The following is a 19,173-nucleotide window of genomic DNA, read 5'->3' on the forward strand; positions in this document are numbered from 1 at the left end:
GGCAGCAGTGGATGAGAGAGATAGTACATACCGAGCCTGGGCCACTGGGCCAGTCCCCACAGACAATAGCTCAAGGTAATAACCAAATAAAGGCAGAGCCTGGGACCCATGCAGGCTTGCCCCCAAATGGAAAAACTGTAGCCTTAACCAGCCCTTGCTAACCCTAGCCAATTAGAATGTACTAATATAATTGCCACTCCCATAAGCCAATCATATCTGAGGTGACCTAACTATCCCTGATAACTCCCCTTAGCTATAGTTCTTTTTAAGAAAGCAAGCCTGCAAGTTAAGCTCAGGGTTGCCACTTTGCCTTTGTATAGGATGTGCAGCTCCAGCATGCAGGTACCTTTATTCTTGAGATAATAAACATTCTTGCTGATTGCATATATGGATAGTGGTCTTTTGTGGGACTTCTCCATGCCCACTTAAATGCAGGGTTCTCCAATAAGTGCAGATGAATTTGGCATGAATGTTTTCTGGAGTTTTATTTTAACCTTCAATGTATTGTTTTAACCTATCATGCACTCGTTCTTCTTCCTCTCACTCACGTTATTGGTGTCACTCATTTACTTTAGTGTGTGCCATAAACATACTAGCCACTCCCTTTGCTTCAACACATTAATTTTCAGAGTTGCAAGGTCTACAGAAGTAGGAACTAGACACATGGCTGCTTACATTTAACTTACAATAAAGTTAAAGTTTCATTTCCTCTATTATAGTGAATATAAATCGAGTATACAACAGCTGTATGGCTAGTCTTATTTGGACAGAGAAAAATAAATAGACATTAACCATTATGGAAATTTTACTAGAAGGAGTTATTGGAGGGCACTTAAAATAAGACAGAAGCCAAATCTTCTCTATAGCTTATTTTTAGTTGTTTACTAAGATTGTTCACTTTCTTCAGCATACCTAAGCTTTTGCCTAAAACTTTATTTCTTCTGTTTGGTACTTTTGTCTTTAACATCTCTTATAATATAAATATCCTACACAGTAAGTTCTCTTAGATTTTGTTTATCTTACAAATATTTATTTCATTTTTAAATGATACATTTGCTAGGTATAGAATCCTTGGTTGGTAGTTATTTTTCCTGTCAACATTTTTAAAATGTCACACCATATTTTCTGGCATGTATATTTTCTGATTTGAGTATACAGTAATGTATTCTTTGTTATTCAACATGCCACGTGTCATTTAGTGGTTTATTGAAGAGTTTTTAAATTCTTTTTTTAACCTCATCATTGAAAATGTTTTGTGTGTGAGAGAGATGGTTAAGTTTATTTACTATCCTCTGAGTAATTCAGTCCTGTGGAGTTTGTTTTCTTTTCTTTAGCTTTTCAATAACTAAAACTGCAGCCACAGCTTCGGAGTTAAGTGCTGGGTTGAGCTGGAAGACTTTAAGGGACACAATGGAAAAAGCTGAGTCTGCTGTACAAGCACTGGGAGCTGGTTCTGGTAGGAGCTCAGAAAGCAGAAAAGAGCCCTGCAGAGAAAGCAAGAAAGAGAGCGCTCGCTGGTAGAGATTTGAATGGTCAAGGCCACAGTCTTGAGGGCTCACCTAGAAATGAAGTATCACTGGATACCACAGGAAGGGCAATCACATGCTCTGAAGTAGCAAAGAACTTGAAGGTTAGAGGTCAGCCTTAAGTGCTGTACTCAGTGAAGTGTGCCTTGTTTTTGAGATAGATGTCTAACTGAAACTGTGGCTGAATGGTTAGGCTGCCTAGTCAGCAACCCCTATGGATCTGTGCATGAAGTCTTAGTGCTAGAGTACTGAGTGTATCTGCCACAACCAGGAAACACTCATTTTATTTTTCTGGGTAAAGGTGTTGTGCCTACATCATGCTTGCTTTCTTTGAAACACTACTAGAATGTTCTTGACTGAATCTGCTGAGTTGTTTAATTTTCTTCCCAGGATTTGTTTAAGAGCAATATTCTTACTTTTTAATTAATTGTTTGTTTGTGTATATGCCCATGTGTGTGGTATGTGTGCACACAGGTGTGCATGACTGCTGGCACACTTATGCCGTGATGCACATGTAGAGATGAGAGGATAGAATGTAGGGTATAATAAATTCACTTTGGATGAGTGAGTTTGGCCCAAGTGATTAACCTGGGGCGGTTACTTATAATACATATATTATTAAATCAAACACGCCATCATTACTTACAGATATAGTTCAGTTTTAGGAGTTTGAGATTCAGAGATGGAGATCTCTGATCAGATGCTTGTTAAAAAGGTCTGGATTCTGAAGAAGGTACTACAAAGAGGAGAGAGATTCTGAGGTCACCAGAATATTAATACTTGAAAAGGAAGCAAAAGAAGATGGTAGTCACCTCTCTAGGTACACAAGACTCAACCATGGAAGAGAGTCTGTCTCTACTCTGATGAATGTTTCATTGTACCAAGAAAAGGAAAGCAACAATCAAATGGACAAATAATTAAAATTTCAAACAGTTCTTTTAAAAGACTAAGTATATACCCTTTTTCAGAACAGAACAAACAACAATAAGAAAATAGACTTGTGAAGAGCCAAGGAGAAGTAGATCTGAGCAGCTGAAGGAAAATCAAGAACCAGAAAAATTCAGATGCTGACAAGCAGTGCTCAGGAAAAGCAGTGTGAAAGGACTGTGCAATCAGGAATTTTTCTTCCTGGTGTTGTTTAGGGGCTATAAGTCTGCCCTTGCAATCAGGACTGCCAGAGAGAATGCATGAGATCAAGATTTGCCATTCTGATTGCTGACTGTAATACAAACCTTCACTGCTTTTTGTAGTTACTCTGTAAACTATGAGTAAAAAGTAGTAATATTAAAGAAATTAGAAAGTGTATATTCTTTTTAGATATTCCAATTCTCAGATAAGGAAAATATTGTTCATTCAAGCTATGTGTTTAAGAAAGTAAGTATATTCTGACATTTCTTTCCTTTAATACAAAAATGTCTGCTAGGCATACTGCTGCACATCTGTAATACCAATGTTGGAGAGGCTGAGACAGGAGGCTGGTCAATTTAGGCCAGTCTAGAATGTACAGGGAGACCTAGTTCTAAAAGATGAAATCATTTTCAGTCACAAATTGTATGTTATTTATTTTTATCTATTTTGTTGTAAACTATTTGTACATATGCACAATAATCTTAAAAGTTAATTAGAATTTCCCTGGTCCTAGAACTATGAATTATCAAATTAATTTTTACTGGGACTGAAGAGATTGTTCAGTGGTTAAGACATATACTATTCTTGCAGAGGACCTGAGTTTGCTTCCTAGTACTCATGTCATGTTGGACTCCTCATATTACCTACACCTACAGCCCCAAGGCATGGAAGCCTTCTTCAGGCTTCCTCAGGCATCTGCATTCATGTGGTGATATATTGTGTACCCTAATAAAGCTTGCCTGAGGTTCAGAGGGCAGAACCAGCCACTAGATTAGACATAGAGGCCAGACAGTGGTGGCACACACTCTTATTCCTATCACTGGAGAGCCAGAGATATGTCTGAATCTCTGTGGGTTCAAGGCTACACTGGAAACAGAGCCAGGTAGTAGTGGCACACATATTTAATCCCTGTATTAGGAAGCACACAAGTCGTTAATCCCAGGAAGTGATGTCTGGGCAAAGAAAGGTATATATAAGGCATGAGGAAACAGGAATTCACATTCTTTAGACTGAGGATTTTGTAGAGGTAAGAACTAGTGGCTGGTTGGTCTGCTTCTCTGATCTTTCAGCTTTTACCCTGATATCTGGCTTTGGGTTTTTTTTTATTAAAAGACCATCTAAGATTTGAACAACAGTACACACACACACACACACACACACACACACACACACACACACACGGGGGGGGGGGGAATACATATACATAATTAAGAATAAAACCAATCTCTGCATTTTTTATTTTATTTAAAATTGCCTTTATTTGTCTTAGATGTCAAATGTGAGATCTTGAGGGAAACATTCTGAGAAATTTGATTTTGAAACTCAATTCACCATTTAGTTTCTTTTCTGTGTCTCTTGGGATAGAATAAGGGCGAGACATTTTCATTTCAAATGTACTTCCTGTGCAATCATATTTTAAATGCTGCCAGCTTTCACTGGTAATGTTAACGTGGTTAAGCGTGCATAAAAACCAAATCATTTCCATCCATTTCTTTTTTTTCCTCTGGAGAGAATTGCAATTTTGGAATAGTTATTTTCTGAATTATCTGTAATCTAGGCAGAAGCTTTGCTGTGCCCCACATTATTTTTTAAGAAATAACAGGTGAACTGTTTTCACAGTGGGCAGCTTCACTTTGAAAACATAATTATTAACATTTTTTTCTGAGTGAAAGTGCAATAGATAAAGAAATTAGTTTAGCAGGTGGAGAGCCTAAACATTTTTTTTATATTTGCTTCATGCTGTGTGCTGGAAAAATCAAGTGGGTAAAGCTACTGCCACAATTCATTCTGCCTAGAACTTTTCTGTATAGCATGGCAAATATAAAGAAAATCTATTTTTTTCTTTCAATTTGAGATGGCACCAGCCCATCATCTTGTCAAAAGCAGAGAAAAGAATGCCGTTTTGATGGAACTGGGCAGAACTGAACTTGAGAATTCCTACACCATAATAAAAAGATGGCTCAGGTGGTAAAAGTTCTTGCTATTCTTGTAAAGGACCCAGGATGGTTTCCCAGCAGCCATGACAGGAGGCTCACTTGTAACTCTATCTCCAACTGTGGTGATATTGTGTTTCCCAAAATATTGTGCACCGTAATAAACTTATCTGGGGTCAGAGAACAGAACAGCCACTAGATAGAGAGACCAGAAAATGGTGGCACACATGCCTTTCATCCTAGCATTCCAGAGGCAGAGATCCCTCTGGATCTCTGTGAATTCAAAGCCACACTGGAAACAGCCAGGCGTGGTAACAAGAGCGAGCCTTTAATCCCAGGAAGTAATGGCAGAAAGCAGAAAGGTATTTAAGATGTGAAAACCACAAACTAGCTGGTTAAGCTTTCAGGATTTCGAGAAGCAGTTTAGCTGAGATCCTTTTGGATAAGGACACAGAGGCTTCCAGTCTGAGGAAACAGGATCAGCTGAGGAATTGGGAGGTCCCAGTACCGGGGAGGCAGAGGCAGTTGCATCTCTATGAGTTTGATCTTTTTGAGTTTGGTATATACAGTAACTTAAAGGCCAGTCAAGGGTACATACTGAGACTTTGGTATACATAGTAACTTAAAGGCCAGTCAAGGATACATACTGAGACTGTATCTTTAAAAACAAAGGAACAAAAAGCGAATGCAAAAGACAAATCTAATTTTGATAAAAAGATACAAGTTCATTGCAACTCCCCACAATGATTCTGCTTGACAAAACATTGTCTAGGAAAATTGTTACCCAGCACAGGGCAAAGGACATTCAAATCCTTTTTTACTTTGGTCATGCTTTCCTTTAAACTTTTAGAAAAAACATTAGGATTTATTTTTTTCTTTGAAACCTGCTGATCTCATAGAAGAGAAATTTTCTGACTCTTCTAAGAAATAAAATGAATCTTTTGATGTTTTTCAGGTGACACGTGAATATTCAAGTTATCCTTAAGCCTCAGCAATAATCATGGAAAAGAGGGAAAAAGATTTTAAGAGCCAGAAATTGTAGAGGACTGCTATAAGATAGTGTTTTCTGGACATGACCAGGCCATTGCACACATGGAATGACAATTTCTGTGGCTGTTTGCATAAGGTCTGCACAAAATCAAGCCAGTTCAGATTCCACATTGAATGGAGAAGGAACTTACAAAATTCTACTCTCAGCAAAGGAGATAGTGGAAGTTGATGGCTGGTGAGAAAGGGAGAGTCAGTTTTCTTTAGCAATTTGGTGTTTGGTGGGTTGGCCTTGCTCCACCAAACAGCCTTAACTCATGTATATGCACGACATGAGGAATGGATTCCTCAGTGGCACGGGGAAAGGACATGGTAGGGTCTGGGAGAAGGTGAATGGGGAAAGCAGGAAATGGATATGATTAAAGTATGTTATATACACGTGTGAAATTCTTAAAGAATGAAAAATGTAAAAAGATTGTTCAAATCATATAAAGATCTGAAAAACAGTGATAGCAAAAAGCCCACTCTTTTATAAGGAAAATTTGATAATAAGTGACAGTACTTCCTACTGAAGCATTGGCATTAAATTAAAATCTAGCTTTCCTGAGATACTCAACTCTTTATTGGTTACTTTAGTCTAGTTTTCATCAAATATCTGATAAAAATAACACAATGAGGCTATTTTTATTTAATTTTAATTTTGTTTATTTATTTTCAAGTATATGTCTGTGTGATGTCTATTCTTGGTTGTCAACTTGACTATATCTAAAATAAACCACAATCCAGAAGTGGAGGGCACACTTATGATCTGGATCTTGAGGCTGGGAGACAGAGATATTTGATCCAGATCTAGAGACTGGATGGCATAGACTTTTGATCCAGATCTTGAGGCTGGATGACTCATGTCTTTAATCCAGATCTTGAGGAAAGAAGATACACCTTTAACCAGGGCCACACCTTCTCCTGGAAGACTATATAAGGGCAATGGAAGAAGGGAGGGCAGTTTGCTTTTTCTTCGACTGCTAGCCCTTGCCTTGTCAGCACATCCATTCCTTCACTGGCATTGGAGCCTACACTTCAGGATCCCAGCAAACACAGAAGACCATCTGAGACACCCAGCCTCATGGGACTGAGGAAGCACTAGATTCTTGGCCTTTCCATTCATAGCTAGCCATTGTTGGACTCAGCCTGTAAGTTATTCATTCATTCTTTAAGTTCTGTCACCCTAGGCTAATACAGGCTGCATGCATGTCTGTTTACCTGTTGGCCAAGGAGGACAAAGAGGGTGTTACGTTCTCTGAGACTATACTAGGCTGTGAAGCACCATGTGGGTGCTAGGAATCAAACTTGGATCCTCCAGAAAAGCAGCCAGTGCTCTTACGTGTTGAGCCATTTCTACCATCTTAAAAAAGTTCCACTCATGGTTTCAGGGGGTTCAGTTGGCTATGGATAGGAGGCGTGGTGGAGTAACACAGTTCACACCATGGTGGGCCAAAAGCAGGGGGAGAAAAGGATGCTGTTGCTTGGCTGCATTTCTCCCTTTTCTCCTTCACCTCTAGATTTCCATCCCATGGGGGCAGTGCTGCCCGTGTTCAGAGCAGCTTTCCCTCTCAGTCAACCCTGACTGGAGATGCCTTCCTAAGCACATCCTTGAGGCTATGGTCAGCAGTTTGCACAGAGATCCTAAATCTACTGAACCTGACAATGAAGTTTGTTGTGAGAGCTTTGATACATTCACTCAGTTCTAAGATTCAATCTGGACCCATCTCCATAAACCTTACAGCAGAACATGAGATTGTAAGAAGCAGGGGCTAGTTACAGACAATACCTATTCATCACCATTGTCTAGGGGAAAATAGCTTGGGTTCTGTGCTCCTTTAAAGCTAGAGTAACAGTTATTGAAATCAGAATTTATTCATAGTAAATGTCAAAGTCAAAAGAGAGGGAGTGAGAGAGGGAGAGAGAGAGAGAGAGAGAGAGAGAGAGAGAGAGAGAGAGAGAGAGCTACTTATCAGTATTCCCTCTACCAATCCAAAGGACAATATGAGGTTCTTGAACCATATCAAGAACCCCACTGCCCTCTGTCCTTGTGGCCTTAGAAGAATAAGGCTGGCCAACAAATACGCTCTGTTAAAAATAAAGATCCTTGAGATTTCTGAGAGGCTAATCACAAACATATCTTTAAATCTGAGCCTTATAAGTGGTCTTGCTTTGGCTGTGGCTGGCTATGGGATTTAAGAGTTAGTAGACATTCTTATAATAAAAAGTCTACCTTTCCCTAAGTCACCTTATATACTTGCATTTATAATCATTTTCTTTTCCTTATCAACCCTCAGTATCTTACTTTATTGTAAAAATATATCATTCTATACTATGAACTTTGGAACTCAGAAATATAAAAATTAAAATAATCATCTTCAGTATATATAGATATTGTAGACTTTTGAAGGGTGGTTTCATGATAATTCTTTCATTTCTCACTGAAAATAATAATGCAACTGTTATCTCAAAGTAATTCCCACAATTTTCTATTGTTTTTGTGATTTTGAGATGAGGAAATTTCTTGCCCGGCTTCCTTCTACTTATATGCCACTATATGTGTATCAATTTTTCTTCCTTCTTTCCACAGGAGAAACCACACAAAACATAAAATTGCTGTATTGCAGGCTGACTCTATCACCGAGAAGTCAAGGTTAAGAATTTGAGCATTCTAAAGCATAGTTTTTACTCTGCAGATTTCAACTGCTGCACAAGTAACAAAACTCAATTTTTCCTAAGACACATGCCAGAGTTTTGGACAATAGTGCTCCTAGCTTGTAAAGCACACACACAAAAGTTCAGAATCTGCAATTTAATGTCAACTTACTTTGGGTAAACTGAAGCTGAATATTTCTCAAAAGAAATAATAACTTGTTCATTCCATTTTATTATAGCATGAACTTGGACATACTTTAAAACACTTAATAATAATCACATGAAATAACTCAAATTTTAGATTCTTTTGTTCATTTAATTAATGCAAAAATAAGAATAAAATGGTTTTAAAGACTGAATAAACTGTTAGATCAGTAGTAAAAATACAGTTAAGCTACAGCTTTTGTGCAAGATGTCATGGATTAACTTTGCCGTAGCCATCACTGCATGGGTCTGTGTTTGTTAGTAGTATATATGAAGTATATATGTGCATTTTTAAAAGATTTTTTTTAATTCATTTTACATACCAACCACGGATCCTCCTCTCATCCCACATCCTGCTTTCCCTAGCCTTCCCTCCCCTGACCCACCACCTTTTCCCTCCCCCAAAAGGGTAAGAGCTCCCATGGGCAATCAGCAAAGCCTGGTACATTCATTTGAGGCAGGACCAATACCCTCCCCTCTGCATCAAGGCTGAGTAAGGCATCCCACCACAGGGAATGGGCTCCACAAAACTAGCTCATGTACCAGGGATAGATCTTGATCCAATTGCCAGTGGCCCCTCAGATATATCCAGCTACACAACTGTCTCTAGTTTGCACAAGGCCTAGTCCAATCCCATGCAGGTTCCATAGCTGTCAGTATAAAGTTCATGAGTTCATACGAGCTTGGTTCAGTTGTCTCATGATTTCCCCATCACAATCTTGACCCCTCTTGCTCATATAATCCCTCTTCCCTCTCTTCAATTGGACTCCTGGAGCTTAGATATCTGGTGCTTGGCTGTGGATCTCTGCATCTGCTTCCATCAGTTACTGGATGAAGGCTCTATGATGACATTTAGGGTATTTACCAATCTGATTACTGGGGTAGGCCAGTTCAGACACCCTTTCCAATATTAATGAGAAAAACAATTATAATTTTGTGGCTATTATGGGGTTGAGTGATTATGGGCTGAGTGATCTGTAATTTTTATGGTGAGCTCACCTAGAAGTAAAACAAAGTAACTGATACAGAAATATAGGATATAGATATGATAGGAGGAAAGGGTGGATTATCGAATCTACTCTTAAAGAGCAACAACTTGTTTGAAATGTTTTGCATTGGTGTAGATTTTAGTTTATTGAAACAAATTTAAAGTTAATTCTGTTATGCTGTGTGTATATTTCTACTCTTGTTTAAGATATTATGTTTGTGCAGCTCATTTAAATTGTAATGAATAATTAAGAAATACAGATTAATAATTAGTCTTCTATGATAGTCAAACTTATAGTCATGTTAAGTTTTCAAGATATACATAGATATAATTCAATTAGGTAAGTAATATTCAAATACTTCAAAGACCTACAGAATATAGCATTTAAAATGTTTTAAGAACTTTGACTTTCTGGACATTGAGACATGTCTCCTCTGGCAGCACCAATCTACTTCAGAGAAGACAATGGACATTGAAGAAACTCATTATGGAGTTTGCTTTCTTTGTGGCAAAAGTTAGCCACTGGTCAAAAAAAGTGCCCTTGCATTGATTGCTTGATGATATGTTGTATAAATTAGACATGCAGAACCCATAGGAAGGTGACCATTGAACTTTGCAAGGCAAAATGATCCTTCAGGTTCTTGCTTCACAGAAGAAACTGCCAGACTTTCTACAGGACACAGAAAAGGAAAAAAAAAAAAACAACAACAACAACAACAACAACAACAACGATTGAGAGACTAGGCCTATGGGCTGAAGATGGAGACCCCAATGTTACAAAGGTACTTTGGGTAACTGTCCAGGCAGGCAGCTGTCTCTGTCATTCTAGATTTTTGGAAGTTGCTTATAACACTCTTCCTGTTTACTTAGGTAATATTGTATCCTTTATATTGAGGTCTTTGATGTAGTTGAAGACTAGATAATTATAAATTTCCTTGGTTATGATAAAAGATAAATTAGATATAAAACTTTAGACTCACAAATATAGAATAGGTAAAATATTTTCTTTAATTTTGCCAAATAAAAATAGACTAGATATTGTAACTGTAATTCTTGCTTGATAACTGTTAGTTATATGTAATTTTACTAGGTTAAAGTTAAAACCTTCCTTTTTAATTAAACAAAAAAGGGGAAATGCTGTGGCATAATGCTTTTGTATACTGGTTTAATAAAACACTGATTGGCTAGTAGCCAGGCAGGAAGTATAGGTGGGATAAGCAGACAAGGAGAATTCTGGGAAGAGGAAGGCTAAGTGAAGAGACTCCAGCCTTCCATCCAGGAAGCACCATGCAATGGCACACAGGTAAACCACGGAACATGTGGCAACATATAGATTAACATAAATGGGCTGAGTTTAAATGTAAGAGCTAGTCAGGGGTAGACCTGAGCTAATGGCCGAGTAGTTTTAATTAATATAAGTCTCTGTGTGTTTACTTGGGTCTGAGTGGCTGCAGACCAGGCAGGACACAAAAGAACTTTCAGCTACAAGTAACTCTAATTGTGATCTCTCATCTTGATATTGTCAATATAAATACTGTACTGTAAATAATGCCCTACATAATGTCCTTAGCAAGAATATAATTGTGCATTGTTTATCCCACTTATCTAAATGCCCAAGTTCAATTATGAGAAACTAGATCAGAATATCTAAAAGCATATAATATTATATGGTAAAATGATACCCCAAACCTTGATTATCTTATGGGCCACACTAATTGCCCAGAGTGACTACCATTGTCTGCCTGCATTCAGTAATTGTATGTAATTACTCCTTATCTTCTAATAGTTTGGAGTCCCAAGAGATAGCCATTAAGTTGTACAAAACATTTTTGAAGAACATTTTAAAATCATTTTTTTGCAATGCTATGTGAAGACAATAAAGAATTAGAAGAGATACTGGAGCATTCTGATGCAGTGAAGGGCTTTTGAAATTATCTCTAAATAAGAGCCAACAATATATCTGCCAGATTTATAAACACAGTAATATGTGGGCAAAATGGGCACCCTGAACAGAAACTGAGGCATAGGCAGGCCATAATGACCTCAGAAAAGGAGCTCAGGAGAAACACAGTAACTTCTCTCTATCCCCTCTCTCCAACCCTCTGTTTGCATTCTTCATTGACTGAGCTTCCACAACTGTAAGTGTTGATGACATAGAGCATCTCATGGCGTACGGGGGAAATAAATGCCTAGAATAAATCATGGTCTAAAAATGTCATTTCCATGATCCACATTTTATTTAAGCATATAAAGTAAAAATCATAGAGGTCAAAATGTTAGACTTATGCTTCTGAACACATATTAATGTCTTTTAATGCATAGATATAATGATTTTTAAAATCTGTTTTCTTCCTACATTCACTCAGATAATTTTTCTTTCCACCATTCTAGATTTCAAAGTATTTTTTTGTTTCTTTCTGTTACTACACATCCAATGGCATGAACTGAACACATTCCAGGATGGAGGTTCCATGTTATTTCTGTGGGTAAACTTGAACATGCTTGAGTCACTGTCACTGCAATACCATGGAGAGTGACACACATTGGTTGTGTGACAAAACTTCCTGGAGAGATGCTAAGCCCATGACAGACCAAAGTACAGGTACCCACACAGTTCAACTTGGGGAACCCTTGAGTTTTATTGTGGTTACTTATAGGAATACAGCTGAGGGGTTACTTACAGCAGCAGAAATACTCAAAGACAGCTGCATCAACAAAGCCCACCCCAGCACAAGTGACAGATCACAAAAGCTGGGAATTTGGAACTTGGAGCAAAGCCCTGCAGACAGCTCAATAGATTAGGGTATGTCCTCTTCAGGTGCCTTGGTTGGTTTAAATATCTTTCAGGCAGCTCAGCTGGTTTCTGCTTCTTCTAGCGAAGACTTCTGGCCTCAGAGTCTTCTTTACAGCTTGGCCTGTCTCAGAGTTTCCTTTGCAGCTTTTACTGCTTACTGTAGTGGAGAGGAGCCTAGTGAATTTGGTCAGTTTCAGGGACTTCATGAAGATACTTTCTGAGTTGTTTACCTTTCTGCTTAAGGAACTTCCCTCAAAAATGAAATGTTTTGACCTCAGAGGAAACCGCTACACAGCAGCCTAAGAGAGCCCCAGGCTTTCAGCCTTACCAAGCTCTAAGTTGTAGTCATGATTCTATCCTTCATGACCTATTAGACCTCATGCAATTTCTCTGCTTCAGAATGAGCGTTTCCAATTGTGATCTACTAATAAAAGGTTTTTGTTTTTTTTTGTTTTTTTTTTCTTAGCATTGGACATTTTTGTGAGGATGTATAGAAGCCTACAACGGAGGGTAACTGATGTTTTCAGTGGTGGCACAGGAAAGTCACCCATTCTGAATAAACATATGTCCCTCTTTCTGTCCTCATCTTTTTTTGTCTTACTCCCAACCAATAGAGTTTAGAAAGCCCTCAACTAATGATTGAATGTCAATCTGACACAGTCTAGGTTCACTTGAGAATCAAGTCTCTTTTGAGGGACTGCCTAGATCAGATTTGTCTGTGCGGATGTTTGAGGGGAACTGTCTTGATTGTTGGATGGTCTAGTTCTCTGCATGAGCTGCACTATTTTCTTACCACGTGCTGCTGAGCAATATAAGAAAGCTAGCTTAACCCCAGCCAACAAGTAAGTCAGCAAGCACAGTTCCTCCATGGCTGCTGCTTCAAGCTCCCACTGAGTTCCTGCCTTGACTTCCCTCATCAAGGCACGATAACTTGGGATATGAAGTAAAACCTTTCCTCACCTAAATTGCTTTTGCTTGTAGTGTTTATCACCATAGTGGAAGGGAACTAGGACAGAAATCTTGCTGAAACATCCTCAGGATAAAGCAGGAGGGGCTTGGCTAAATAGTCATCTTGTGTCTTGTTTGGAATATAGACCTACTCTTCTTGTTCAAAACACAAGAGCAACAACAACAAAACCCCCAAAGAACAAGGGCTATGTTAGTGTCTTAAACTACCGCCTAGTTCAGAAGAAAGGAGACATTTGATTCTATCAGGTTTGTCAAATTTGTCAGTCGTCACATGTGACTTAGCTTCGGCAGGTTTGTTTCAGGGTCAGGTAGGTTCCTTCTTACCACTACAGAAGGCGGGAGTTCTCTAACGTATGTGTCTGAGCACATTTTTAACAGCCTTTCAATTTTTACCACTCCTACTTACACATCCCACTGATACATTTGCTGCCTGCCAATCATTTCAATTTAATTACTGGAGCTAGGGGTCCTATTAAAAAGTGGATTTTTTGTTTTTTGTTTTTTTGTTTTTTTGTTTTTTTAAGTACACAAGCAAACCTCACAATTACTGTTTTTCTGGAAGTTTTTAAAATAAATTCAATCCCCTGAGCTGGCTTTATTTGAATGCTTGAACACCAACACTAATTTTCTACTAAGCAATGGCTTAGCCCCAGAATATGCCCATGGTGTATATACTATTTGCATAAGACATTAACTTTAAAGTACACATTTTGATAAATGTGGCATATAGCTGTGTGGATTCCTAGAATGCAGTTGATATCCTAGATATGAAACCTACACCATGACCGAATAGAGGGATCACTTAATTCAGTGCTTTACATTAGTTACATGCCTCTAAATTTTCCAAATTTTGCATAACTTGTTTCTCACAGTTGACACTATTAAAAATCGTTTTGCATATGGAAGAAGATGGTAGGTATTTTATTCTCTTGTAATGATCTTAGGTGACAGTGGTTCTCCTTTGAAAAACTACTTAGCTACTTCATTGTCTCATTTCTAGACTCTTGGAAATAAAATCAATGAGATCTATAATGGAACTCAATGAGTGACAAGAATAATAATGAAGAGCACACTGGAAATCTTCATCAATGTGCTCTGATTGTCCAGGTCAATCAGTGGGAGTTTCACCGCTCTGTCCTTCATATGTCTGGAAAAAAATGATTTATCACAGCCATAAAATGTGGCTTATCCTAAAAAGAAGCTTCAGAGATTATGCAGCCCACCAAAGGGCTCAAGTACATGACTGTGAATAAGCATAGCTGCCACATTGGTTCCACTTTCCCATCGGGGCCCTACCTTTAGGAGGAGAGGATGGGGATGGGTCAGGGGGGAAGGCTGTGAGGGAGCCGGAGGAAGGATGAGAAAGGGATCTACAGTTGGTATGTAAAATGAATAAAATTTTTTTCTTAAATTAAAAAAAAGAAGAAGAAAAAAAAAAAGGGAAGTGGACCTTAAAATACCAGTGCAAAATGATTCTCATTTTGAAAGCAACAAAATAATCCCTTCTCATTGCCCTGTTTGTGTAACAATATTAACCAAAAGTAAATATGTCTTACTGGTGTGTAGGTACATTACAGTAAATACTAGGCACAAATCTATTACTTTCGGCTCAGACATTTCCCACTTAGAGTTTTATTTGAGACATTGTCTAATTGTTAAGGTACAGAGGAGTCCCCAAAGTACGCTTGCTCAAAATGTGGTTATTAATCTCTGCCTTAGAGACTGGGAGTAAGCTATGGTATCATTAGAAGACACTTTGGTTTATCTGCTTCCCTTTCACTTGGTTAGGGGAATGGAGAGGTTACATTTAATCTTTATTACTTTCTTGTGCTTAATGTAATCTCTGAAAATGTTGTCAATTAGACAGAAAAACAGAAGAAGAAGAGGTAAATGCAAAGATTCTGACAGTGTGTGGCACACTGTTGAGAGTAATCTCAGGAAGTTTGCAAAATTCATCTGTTCCACTAGGTAGAGGGTACAACCACTCTACAGTTTGATGTTTTATTTATGCAGACATTTTACTGCAAGAACACCTAGACATGGTTTATGACAAATGATTATGACATTTTATCATGTGAAGTGCATATACACGCATAAAACACAGTGGCAAACATAATATTTATTGCCTGTCTTTATAATGTGTGAAATTTAGATATATTTATATATATGTAAAAATGCATGCAAGCACGCCTTTAATTCCAGCACTCGGGAGGCAGAGCCAGGCGGATCTCTGTGAGTTCGAGGCCAGCCTGGGCTACCAAGTGAGTTCCAGGAGAGGCGCAAAGCTACACAGAGAAACCCTGTCTTGAAAAAAAAAGAAAAAAAATGCATGCAAAATAACAATAATTAAATGTTAAAATGAAATACTTACTATTTTTGATTCAGACATAAGGATTGTGAGCTACATCCTTGCCCAGGGAGTCAAATTCCAGCTGAGTTTTTCAACAGTGTCCTAGATTTTTGACCTTAGGAAAAAATCACATAGGGCTATTTATTTATTTACTTACTTATTTGCATCCCAATATCTTCATCTGTAACACGAGTTTGTGTCAAAACCAATGATTCCTAACTTGTAGGCCATGGGTCTCTGAGAGTTTCAAAGCTACTTAAGAAGTTTCAGACTGAGGGTTGAATATGAATAAAATACATTGTATGTATATATGAAATTCTCAAAGAATTAGTTAAAAATCCTGTGGTTTTAAAGTTATCAATTCAAAATATCATGTTTTATTTGTGTTGTAATAATCAAACATTGAAACATGCTTAATATTATATATTTTTTCAAAAAGTTAGATAAGTTCATTGCCAGCTATATACCAAATTTCATTTTTTTTTTGTTTTTTTTTTTTCAAGACAGGATTTCCCTGTGTAGATTTGGTACCTTTGCTGGAACTCACTCTGTAGCCCAGGCTGGCCTTGAACTCACAGAGATCCACCTGGCTCTGCCTCCCGAGTGCTGGGATTAAAGGCATGCAACACCACCACCTGGCTCAAATTTCATTTTGTAATCAACTCAAACTATCAGCGTCTGGTGATCTGAAGATCCTTTTCTATTTCTTTAAAAGTGTTCCCCTTATGGAATAAGTTTTCAGTAGTTTCAAACATAATAGCTTACGATTTTATTCTTATTTCAAATTGTCAATTATGGTTTGGTTCAACTAAAAGTCAATTTTTTACTTGAGTAATATATAGAATATTCTTCTCTTCTAAACTTTTATTTATCTTTTATTTATAATTTATGAATATACTTAATATTTGTTTTTATTTAGTTGTGTGTGAATGTCTGTGTTTAAGCACGTGCCCATGTGTTCAGGTGTCATGGAAAGTATTATGAAAAGAAAGGATGATCTGGAGCTAGAGTAATGGGTGGTTTTGAGCTGTTCAATATGGGTGTTATTCTTTTATTCTAAGTCTTATATCATATATTCATATGTATTCAATGTGACCCTACAGGGGATGAAGTTGGGCTTCAGGTAAGACCTATGATTAGCCAACTGATGATAGATGCCCTAGTTTAATTTCTGTTCTCATGATTAAACAAACAAAAAACCTGAAATAAACAATCTAAAGGGGAAAGGGTTAATTTTATCTCACTGTTCCAGGTTATAGTCCATCACTGGCGAGAATTCAAAGTAGAAGGAGCTTGAAAGAGCTAGTCATACCACATTCACAGTCAATAGCAGAAAGAAAAGAATGAATGCATGCTTGCTTGTACTCAAGCACCTCTCTAAGATTATAGAGTGTATTCCCTAGCTAGAAAATGGTGCTGCTCACAGTGGGCAGGTCTTGCCATATCAATTACTATAATCAAACAAGCCCCAATAGGTCAATCTGAACCTGGTCTAGACAGTTCCTCATTGAGACCCTCTACCTAGGAGATTCCAGATTGTGTCAAGTTGACAGTTCAAACTAGTCATCAAACTGGGGTTGTGATTCATTAATAGCCCTGGAGGAGGAAATTAGTGTGAAGTAGCAAGGTTGTACTTGTTTTCTGCACTCCTGATGAAACAGAGTTTTCAGCTTGAAGAGCAAATGAAAGGGAAATACAATATTACAAAGAAATATACAAACATAGATGAAAAACATCATCTATGCTAGTTCCTTTAATACTAACAGCACTTCTTTATTTTAAATCTTGTGAGTTATTCTTATAGATATAAAGACAGACATCCTTTTCCTTGTTTTTGTCTGAGAGTGTATCTGTCCCTTGGAAAGGAAAAAGCCATGATTACCTAACCTAAACCCTCATATACCGAGATAAATCAATTTTTAGTTATCTATGGCATCCTAGTTCCACACTTTGCTTCTGATGACTGCTCATGGCTCATCACTGCCAGGCTCCCTAAGGAATGGTTATGCCTATTTATCAAGTCCTTCTATCTCTTTCATGTTCTAAGAGAGCATTACATTGCAAATTCTGACCAGATCTGTTCTCTCATTCAAAAATGGTAAAAAGGACATCCCTTCCCCTGTGTCTAAAAAGAGGGCAAGATCTTCACTTTGCACTATTGATTTCTTACTCATATTGGTATGATTTAGACTGCTCATTTTATTTTTTTTATAGAATCCCGGGAAAAAAATTATGTCTTTAGGACCAGCTTGAATAAAGTGAACCATGCATTTTTGAAATGTGATGTGTGCTTCAAGCGGCACCTTCTGTAAGTGAAGGGTGTAATTTTTTGAATTCTTTTCTCAGAGTAACTTACTTCTCTCGAGTCTTTCAAATTGCTCAGGCACATATACATTTCAGCATTGCCCCTTGCAATTTTTTTTTTTTTAGCATACTGAGATAGGTGTGATTCTTTAAGGCCCACAGAGTTAAGTTCTCAGGCCTTGATTTTCACTGTTATCTTTGCAGATGCCTCTATTCTGATGTCACGTGCATCTTTGAACAACCAGAATGGCTGTCACATGAACCAAAGCTATCAAGGACTTTCTGCCCATCTACAGACATAAATATTATTTATTCATACACTTCTAGTCTATAGGAAATGCCACCAATTTCTTCCATCTGCAAGTAGAGTGCATGGATACTGGTAGCTCCCTAAAACTGTTTGGTTTCCGAGGGTTTCCTTTGAAGTATGGTGTACAGATGTGAGTGTGTGCCATTGTGTACATGTGGAGATCAAAAGACAACTTGCAGGAGTTATTTCTCTCCACTCATTGTGTGAGTTCTGCAGATTGACGTCAGGGCGTTGGGCTTGATGATGGGGGGCTGAGCCATCTTTCTGGCCCATATGCTGTGATGTTAACAACTATATTACAAGTCTTTGGCTTTATGTTCATGTAAAGTGCTATTCGGTATGCATGCAATTTATAACCCCCTGAAATGTTGAGAAACAAATCTATGGTTTCTTTGAATCAAATTAAAAATCTCAAAAGCTTTGGGTAATAAGCCTGATCATTTGCAGGATTTGTTAAGTCTTTGGGCAGTAAGACTGATCATTCTTGGAATTTCCTTAAGTTATACAGAAAATATATGAATATACCAAAACACCATTTATACATGAGCTATTGTTTATTTTGAGCTGTTCAAAGGTGAAATAATAAAAGTTTAGAGTACCTCAAGAAGCATTTATAAAACTCACAGGTGTTATATAGTAAATGTCTTTATAAGACATCAGATATGAAAGTTTGGAGAACAATTTTTCTCACTTTAGTATAAATTCTCAAAATCAAGTGATGGGCTTCACAATAGCTTGCTTATAATTCACAGAGGACTCCTCAGAGCCATTGTGAGCATTTAAAAATATTATTTCCATAAACAGCACATTTATCACATATGTGTCTAGAGACATAATTCAGATGCTATCTATATGCAATACACTAATTTACCACCAGCCTATTGTTTCTAGAAATTCAGCTTTAGAACTTTTAGTTTTAAAAGATTCTTTTAAAAATTCATATGTATGTGTACATGTGTGCCTTGGTGTTAATGTGTGGATCAGA

General features: G+C 37.6%; 1 long non-coding RNA gene across 1 annotated transcript; it reads left to right on the forward strand.

Annotated features, from left to right (window-relative positions):
• Window positions 1–284: 284 nt before the first annotated feature.
• On the forward strand, window positions 285–18,625 carry LOC131907076 (uncharacterized). Its single transcript, XR_009378282.1, has 3 exons — window positions 285–342; window positions 17,789–17,882; window positions 18,083–18,625. It is a non-coding gene; the product is annotated as an uncharacterized LOC131907076 (long non-coding RNA).
• The last annotated feature ends 548 nt before the right edge of the window (window positions 18,626–19,173 follow it).

Source organism: Peromyscus eremicus, chromosome 3, assembly GCF_949786415.1.
Source record: "Peromyscus eremicus chromosome 3, PerEre_H2_v1, whole genome shotgun sequence".
Taxonomy (NCBI): Eukaryota; Metazoa; Chordata; class Mammalia; order Rodentia; family Cricetidae; genus Peromyscus; species Peromyscus eremicus.